We start from the raw sequence: 9,519 nt of genomic DNA, 5'->3' as shown, positions 1-9,519 counted from the left end.
AGGAGAATTATCGCTATTTACCAATGAAGAAACTGAAGCCCCGAGAGGTTAAGAACTTGATAATGGTCACACAGCTGAGAGGTAGTAAGGCTGAGATACAAACCCAGGCAGTTTGCTTCTGGAACCTGTGCTCTTACCTGCTGTGCAAATGGCACCACTAGATCGAGATGGCCAAGTGAATCCAAACTCACTGTCTGTTCCTGCTGGCAGCTCTGTCCCTGCATACTTTAATAAGAATAACGATACTAAAAATAATAATAGGTGCAATTTGCCAGATACTAATGCTGTGTCAGACACCATGTTAACTGCTTTACCTTTATCATGACTTTAACTATTTTCACACACCTATGAAGCAGTAATTTTATTATCCTCACTTTATAGATGTTTGTTACTTACCTTAGGTCCCAAAACTTGCAGGACAGTTCAGGTTACTTACTTCTGGGTGAAAGCCTCTCGCAGTTAGTGGCTTGAAACAATCACTGTTTTCTTACATCTCACCATTTTGTGGGTGAGGCATTCAGGCAGGGCTTGGCTGGGTGGTTCTTCCGCTCCACGTGGCACTGACTGGGGTCCCTCAGTGGTACTGAGCTGATTGCTGGACTGGTCTGGAGGGTCCACGATGGCTTTCCTCACGTGCCTGGTGCCTTAGTGGGCCCAGCCGGACCCCTTGCCTGCCCCTATGGTCTCAGGGCCTCCTTGTGTGTTCTTTCCAAGATGGGCAGTTAGACTTCTTACGAGGCAGCTCAGGACTCCAAGAGCAATTGTTCCAGGAGGGAGGAAGTGAAACCTGCCAAAGCCCTGGCCTGGAAACTTCCGATGTGCTCTATCGATCAGATCCATCACAGGGCTCACCCAGATACAAGGGGAGGAACTTACAAACACCCCAGTGGAGGCACGTCAGAGAATTGACTGCCATCTAAATCTATCACAGGGAGCGAGCGGTCCATCTCCAAAGCCCTGGTGTTTAACTGGCTCCCACGTGCCTCTCCGCCTTTCTTTACATGCTTCTCTTTTTCCTGTGATTACCTCACTTCAGAACAAACCGCAACCAGCAAACTGCTCCTTGGCCTCAGACCTCCAAGAGTGGCCACCAGCATAGGATTTCTTGGCCGTCTGAGCCTATCTCCCTAACAGCCTCCGCCCTTTCTCTCCCCCTTCTTGCCTGCCTTCCAGGCTGGCACTGTAGGCCTCCAGCCTGCATGGCAGCTCTGTCCTGAGTTGGCACATGAGCCTTGGCAGAGGTCTGGACAGACCCACGGGGCAGCACAGCGGGTCAGAGGAGAAACCTGCAAGTAAGGGCTGCAGCCCTGTGGGTACGGTGGGAGTGGAGAGGCCAATGCTGATGCTGGTCTTGGGAAACTCAGCTCTGTCAGGTCATTGTCATCACCCTGTGGTAAATTTTCCAGGGCTCTTGTTGCCCTCAGGCTAAAGTCCTGCTTGATCTGATCCTGCCTACATTGCAGCCTTGTCCCTCAGCACTCTCCACCTGTGCTTTCCTCTCTGGCCATACTTCCCTTTTTCTGGGAGGATATAGGAGTTGGAGCTACTGTAGCCATCTTGAAATTACTAGAGGTGTGTGGGAAGGGAGCTACCAGTGAGAAAGTGGAACTAGAGAGAGATATATGTACAGGAAGATGGGGAGAGAGAGAGAGAGAAGACATACCCTGGAGAATTGTTTGGGACTTGGATCAAACCATGCCTGAAGCTTTCTCAGACTTACCCAACTCTTCAGACATGTGAACCAATGTAAGTTCAGACATGTGAACTTACCCAACTCTTCAGACATGTGAACCAATGTACTCTCTATATGTTGAAGCCAGCTTTGGTTGGCATTTCTGTCATTTGAAACAAAAGAATCCCAGTGATGGTGGGTTTGCTGAGACAGCCTGGATATTCAGCCCCAGGCAATGGTAAGAGCATAGAGCTCCTGGCTGGAAGGCCCGAACTCGTCACTGCATAAACGGGGAAACTGAGGTCCAGAGGTGAGGTCACACGTGCAAGGAGTGAGGTCTCTGGACTTTAGTCCAGTGGTCCTTCTACCACTGGAGATGCCTCAGCAGGGAGGAAATTCCAGACCTGGACCCGCCTCCTGAGGCCCCCACTGGTCAGCACAGGAGGCTGGAGGGCCACAGGCTGAGGCCTGACTAAGCAGGGTGGACACCATACTCTCCTGCTTAGCTCACTGTATTCCATCCGTACTGGCCTGCTCTGATTCCAGAATGTGCCAGCATTTTTGCATGAGGGCCTTTGCATATTCTGTTCCATCTGCGTGGTAAGCTTTTTCTATCCTCTTTCTCTTTGCTTTGCTATCCCTTTCTTATTTTTCAGGCCTCAGCTTAAATATCACTTTTCTCAGGGAAATCTATTCTTATCTGCCTTCAGTAGTTCAACAAATATTTATTGAGTCCCTAATAGATGCCAGCTACTTTTTTAGAGGCCAGTGGTGAAGGAGACCAATTGGAGTTTATATTACCCCTGAAGTGGAGGTGGGTGGAACACACACACACACACACACACACACACAGATACACAGACATACATACACAGGTACACAGACATACACACATATACACACATACAGACACACACAGACACATACAGACAAATACGGACTCACATACAGAATACACACATAGACACACACACACACAAACTATGGAAGGAAATGAAACAGTACAGGTGATGGATGCCTGGGGAAGGGGATGAGGAATTTCAGGTCATCTGGTCAGAAGGTGACTCTCTGGAGGTTACATCTGAACACAAACTTGAACCAAATGAAGGGATGAGCCACTGGGATCTAAAGGTGGAGAGTTCCAGGTGAAAGAAGTAGCAAGCCTGGGTGGGGTGAGTTGGCTGGAACGTGAAGAACTCAGGGGGTGGAGAGCAGTGAGGGGCAGAGTGGCAGCGGGAGAGCTTCCAGGCATGCAGGTCAGGGAGGGCCTTTTAGGTCCCAGTAGGGACTTGGGCTTTTATTCGGTTTTGCAGTGAGAAACCACTGAGTGCCTTTTAGTGGGGGTGATCTGATGATCTGATCCCCATTTTGCAGGCCCCCTTTGGCTGCTGTGTGGTGGCAGAGCATGGAAGCAGGGAGGCAGGCAGGGGCCAGGCCAATGGTCTGGCAGATGTGGTGGTTTTTGGGACAGCAGCTGTCACGGTGGAGTCAGGGGTTGGATTCTGAAGGATATGGTTTCAAGGTAGAGTCCATAGGATTTGCCCATGAGCTGGATACAGGGTGTGAAAGAAAGCAGGTAGCGGTTCTGGCCTGAGCAACTGGGTAATGCGTATTGGGACATGGAAGACTTGCAGAGATGGGTTTGGGGGCAAGCCCAAAAGGTCAGGGATGGGGTTAGGGCTGGACACACACATTCGGGTGCCCTCAGTTTATAGACGGCATCTAGGGACACGACCTTGCGTGAGATCATCGAGGGAGAGAGGGTGGAGAGAGAAGAGAGGTCCAAGGCTGGAGCCCTGGGGCCCACCAGCATTTGGAGGTCAGGACTAGTAGGGACTTGCATTATTATACTGTTTCTAGAGCTGTCATAACAAAAGTACCACAAACTGCCTAAAACCACACAACACGCCCTCACAGTTCTAGGGGGCACAAATCTGAAATCAAGTTGTCTGCAGGGCCATGTGCCTATCAGTGGGTTTTGGGGTGAATCCTTCCTTGCCTCTTCCAGCTTCTGGGGACCCGGGCATTCCTTGGCTTGTGGCTGCATCACTCCAATCTCTGCTTTCATCTTCATATGGCTGTCTCTTCTCTTCTGTCTCATCTAAGGACACTTGTCATTGGATTTAGGGCCCACTGGATAATTCGGGATTATTTCATTTTGAGATTGTTAACTTAATTACATCTACAAAGATACTTTTTCCAAATAAGATCCCATTCGCAGGTTCTAGAATGTGGGTACATTGTTTTGGGGGCCACCATTCAACCCGTTACAGGGGTACAGGCACAGAGATGGGGGTTGTCAGATGGGTGGAGACCAGGTGAGAGTGATGTCCCAGAAGCAAGCAGAGAAGATGATTTGGGGGAAGGGGGCAGTGGCTGACTGGGTTCAATGCTGCAGAGAGGTCAAGATGAGGCCCAAGAACTGACCATTAGATTTGGCCCCATGGAGGTCAGCCAGGGCCCTGATACATGCTCACAAAGCAGCCCTCACTGTTCCTTCTTTCCAGGCCTGGAACTATAGAGTTATTTGTAAATACCTGCCTTTCCAGACTGAGATCCCCAAAGGGCAGGAATCTGTCTTGATTTCCAGGGCCTAGTGAGAGAGTTTCTGTAATCATTTTTAATAGATTCCCGAGGTGGAAGCCAGAGCCCTGCTGGGAGGGACAGCGGGGCTGACACCCCAAAGGAGAGCTGGACCCAAGAAGCCAGACCACCATTTTGTACAATATCTGCCTATTTCCAACTCACCATCTGACCTATGGGACCTGCTCCCAGGGAGCTGAGACTCAAGGTTGGCAGACTCTAAGGAATAGTCAAGGGGTATCTGGGGCTCCCCAGGGACGCAGACGATGGCTTTCCAAACTCCCCTGGAGTGAGGCTGGGGCTGCTAAGGTATGAGCAGAGATGGCATCTACCTGCTCACCTTGCCTCTCCAGGTGAGGGTAGAGAAAATCACAGGCTCACTGGGACCCAGGGCGGGGGTGCACCCCCGAGGAAGAAGGGGTGGCTGGGGGGAGCTTGGAGGGCTCTGCAGAGCAAGTTACTGGCCATCTTGGGGTTGGGGGCTGGGGGGTTATGGGTGCTCTGGCCTCTTCCTCTTTCTGGATGGAAATTCACCCTCAAATCCTTCCCTTGCACCTAGGGAGTGCCGCCCACCCTCTTCAGCCAAGGTGCCAAATGCTAATCCTGGTCTGGGCCTGGATAAGCTGCTGTTTAAATAGTCAGAGATTAGTTTTCAAATTGACAAATAAAGCCCATCTGGAGTGCTTGGAGCCGGGCCCCTCGAGGGTCTGGCCGAGCAAACCCAGTTTAATTAGCCCTGGTGCTCAGCCTGCGGGGGGCGGGGAAACATGGGGTGGGGTGGTAGCGTCTCCTGGCTCAGCTGCTGCCACTCTGAGGCAGCTGGGCTAGTCCCCATCTGTCTGTCCACCCCAGCCCTTCTCCCCAACATGCTGAACCCTCGAGAACTAAAGGGCAGCTATGGGGTGGAGAGAATTCACTCTGTCGCTCCCCGCAAAAAGGACAGACCTGAACCTCCTGCTTCTCCCCACTCCTTCTGGGGCTCCAGCTGCAGGGGACCACCTGAGGCCCCTTCATATGCCTCCTGGCTTCACCTGTGCCCGTACCTGTGTGCACCGCTCCCTCCATTTATTCACTTATTCACGCTCCCATCGAGCCATGACCGAGCACCTACTGTTTGTCTGCTGCTGTTCTGGGCACAGAAGAGGTGAAGGCTCTACTGCCTGGAGTTTTAGTCTGGAGGTGGGCAGCAGATATTGGTCAAATAATCACACAGGGCTTCCCTGGTGGCGCAGTGGTTGAGAGTCCGCCTGCCGATGCAGGGGACACGGGTTTGTGCCCCGGTCCGGGAAGATCCCACATGCCGCGGAGCGGCTGGGCCCGTGAGCCGTGGCCGCTGAGCCTGCGCGTCCGGAGCCTGTGCTCCGCAACGGGAGAGGCCACAACAGTGAGAGGCCCACGTACCGCAAAAAAAAAAAAAAAAAAATCACACAGAAGAATATTTCATCCTAGGCTATGGGATGTGCTCAGAGAGAAAAGGGTGAGGCCCTGATGTGGTTGGTTGGCTGAAGGCCCCAGAGTGGTCCAGAGACTCCTGAGGAAATGTCATCTGAGCTGACATTTGAAGGGTGAGGGGGCGTCCACCAGGTGAGGGGCAATGAGTTTGAGTGTGTGTGTGTGTGTGTGTGTGTGTGTGTGTGTGATTTCCAAGAGAGGGAACACTGAGCACCGAGGAGGACAGTGCATCTGAAAGAAGGCCCCTGTGTCTAGGGATGGGGAGGGGCGTCAGGCCAACAGGAGGCTGGGGCAGGAGGCAGGGCATCCATTTCAGTCTTGGATCACAGAACAGTGGGAAGCCCTCGGGCTTCAGGCAGGCTGTGTGATCAGTTCGCATGTTAAGAAGGCAGAACACTCTATGACATAAATCACAGCAAGATCCTTTTTGACCCACCTCCTAGAGAAATGGAAATAAAACAAAAATAAACAAATGGGACCTAATGAAACTTAAAAGCTTTTGCACAGCAAAGGAAACCATAAACAAGACCAAAAGACAACCCTCAGAATGGGAGAGAATATTTGCCAATGAAGCAACTGACAAAGGATTAATCTCCAAGATTTACAAGCAGGTCATGCAGCTCAATAACAAAAAAACAAACAACCCAATCCAAAAATGGGCAGAAGACCTAAATAGACATTTCTCCAAAGAAGATATACAGATCACCAACAAACACATGAAAGAATGCTCAACATCATTAATCATTAGAGAAATGCAAATCAAAACTACAATGAGATATCTCACACCGGTCAGAATGGCCATCATCAAAAAATCTAGAAACAATAAATGCTGGAGAGGGTGTGGAGAAAAGGGAACCCTCTTGCACTGTTGGTGGGAATGTAAATCGATACAGCCACTATAGAGAACAGTATGGAGGTTCCTTAAAAAACTAAAAATAGAACTACCACATGACCCAGCAATCCTACTACTGGGCATATACCCTGAGGAAACCATAATTCAAAAAGAGTCATGTACCCCAATGTTCATTGCAGCTCTATTTACAGTAGCCAGGGCATGGAAGCAACCTAAGCGTCCATCAACAGATGAATGGATAAAGAAGATGTGGCACATATATACAATGGAATATTAGCCATAAAAAGAAACGAAATTGAGCTATTTGTAGTGAGGTGGATGGACCTAGAGTCTGTCATACAGAGTGAAGTAAGTCAGAAAGAGAAAAACAAATACCATATGCTAACACATATATATGGAATCTAAAAAAAAAAAAGGTCATGAAGAACCTAGGGGTAAGATGGGAATAAAGACACAGACCTACTAGAGAATGGACTTGAGGACATGGGGATGGGGAGGGGTAAGCTGTGACAAAGTGAGAGAGTGGCACGGACATATATACACTACCAAACATAAAATAGATAACTAGTGGGAAGCAGCCGCATAGCACAGGGAGATCAGCTCGGTAGTTTGTGATCACCTAGAGGGGTGGGATAGGGAGGGTGGGAGGGAGGGAGATGCAAGAGGGAAGAGATATGTATATGTATCACTGATTCACTTTGTTATGAAGCAGAAACTAACATACCATTATAAAGCAATTATACTCCAATAAAGATGTTAAGAAAAAAAAAGAAGGAGCTCATTCAGGGCCAGCCTGGGGCTCCCCTCCCCTCTCCTCACTCATCACCGCTGCTGCCTGTTCCTACATCTAAGGCTCGCCTTGCACTTGGTCCGTCTTCTCAGGACCCCCATTTGGGCTATATAAATGTGTTGAATGAATGAACGAATGAACAAATGAATGAATGAATGAAGCCTTGGCCCTCTCCAGGCTCCTCCTTTGGTCTTTAGAAGGGACCCTCTTTAACTCTCGGGCACCCTCTTCTCTGTGGCCTGTATTTACAGCCAGTGGCTGGAGCTCTCCTGCCTCCCTGTGCCCAGATCAGAGATCCCAGACCTGGTGGTCCTTTGCGGGGAGGGTCTAGGGAATCCACAGACACGGCTCAGATTCCAGTGACTGAAATTCTGTCAGGGGAATTGGGATTTTGCACCGAGTCATAATTCAGGCACTTTTCATTATAGTAGCTTAGAAATGTTGAATATAATAAGCTGCAATTCTCCAAAAGACACTGGAAAATCCTAGCCACGCCAAGGAAACAAGGAAACCCAGGTGGACCAGGGCATGAAGAGCCTGCCGTGAGTTTTCTCATTAATGATCATTTACTCCTCATTCATTTGTTTCTTTCTCTTTCAGGAGTCACAGGGAGATAAGGAGGACCTGGATGTTTAAAAAATAATCAAAAGGCAGAAAACACTAAAGTAGGGGAAATTGTACCCATTCGTTTCATTTTTTTCTTCTACAGATTTGGAAAAGACAGACACTATCAGGGCAGTTCTGGCGAGAATCAGGTGGCACTCTCAGGTGTTTGCATAGGTGTGGATGGGGCCTGCAGGCCATCGAGGTGGTGGCAGGGAGCTGTTGCCACTCCTGGGCCCCCAGAGGCCAGCGGGGGGTAGCTTCCAGGTTGCAGAGAGGTTGGTTAACTCCGCAGGGGATGCAAACAGTAGCCAGAGTCTGGCTCGGGCTTGGGTCCCCTTTTGATATCTTGAACTAGGACCTGGGCTCTGTGTGACAGGAGGACTGGAACCTCAGGGACACACTGGGTTGCTTTGTCCTTGAAGCCCCTAATTTTTCTCCTCCTGAGTTTGCTTCAAGTCCCAGAGGGCAGGAAGGTGGTTGGGGCTTGTTGGAAGGATGTCATCCATGAGAATCACGTCTGAAAGCAGTCCCAGGCAGCAGAGGTGGTGAGTGAGGAGAGAGGAGGGGAGCCCTTTTTTTTTTTTTTTTTAATATTTTTATTGGAGTATAATTGGTTTACAATGGTGTGTTAGTTTCCGCTTTATAACAAAGTGAATCAGTTATACATATACATATGTTCCCATATCTCTTCCCTCTTGCATCTCCCTCCCTCCCACCCTCCCTATCCCACCCCTCTAGGTGGTCACAAACCACCGAGCTGATCTCCTGGGATGCCCACTGGGCCTGGATGCACACACACCCAGTTGATCAGGGCTCTGCTGTCCTTTAGGACACAGAGGGGAGGTGGCCCATGAGCCGGAAAGGTGGCAGTTGGTACAACAAAAGCAGGGCCGGACTGGGCAGAAGCCAGGGCTCCCTGATGGGTTTGCTTTCCGCCTGGAGATTTCCCATTACCTCCCATCAGTGCCTGATAAACCGTTATCATGGAATTGTCTGCCGCAGGCTCTGGCATCAGTATGAAATCCATTACTGTCCATCAAGCTCTGTGGCTAATGGCGGATCTGTACCAGGCAGGGCTTGGACAGATCCTTATCTGTCTATTACTTTAGCAATCACACCTCAGAATGGAATCTTGGATGGGAAATGACAAGAAGTTCCAGGATGTGTCATGCTGATGGGCAGTTGGTGGGTGGAGTGTGGCAGGGAGGTGGCCCTAGGGATCAGCCCTGATGCCAGCCCCTGAGCTGGAGGGAAGCCCTTCACTTGTGGCCTGGGAGCAGGTTCCAAGTACAGAGTCAGCAAACATGGTGGCAGATAGAAGGATGGATGGCCGGATGGTCTGATGGGTGGAGTCTGTGCTTCATTTTTGTTTTCTTTTTGTTTTTTGCGGTACGTGGGCCTCTCACTGCCGTGGCCTCTCCTGCTGTGGAGCACAGTCTCCGGACGCGCAGGCTCAGCGGCCATGGCTCACGGGCCCAGCCGCTCCGCGGCGTGTGGGACCCTCCTGGTCCGGGGCACGAACCCGTGTCCCCTGCATCGGCAGGCGGACCCCCAACCACTGCG

This window comes from Lipotes vexillifer, unplaced genomic scaffold, assembly GCF_000442215.2.
Source record: "Lipotes vexillifer unplaced genomic scaffold, Lipotes_vexillifer_v1.1 scaffold213, whole genome shotgun sequence".
Lineage (NCBI taxonomy): Eukaryota > Metazoa > Chordata > Mammalia > Artiodactyla > Lipotidae > Lipotes > Lipotes vexillifer.
This window is presented reverse-complemented; position numbering follows the sequence as displayed.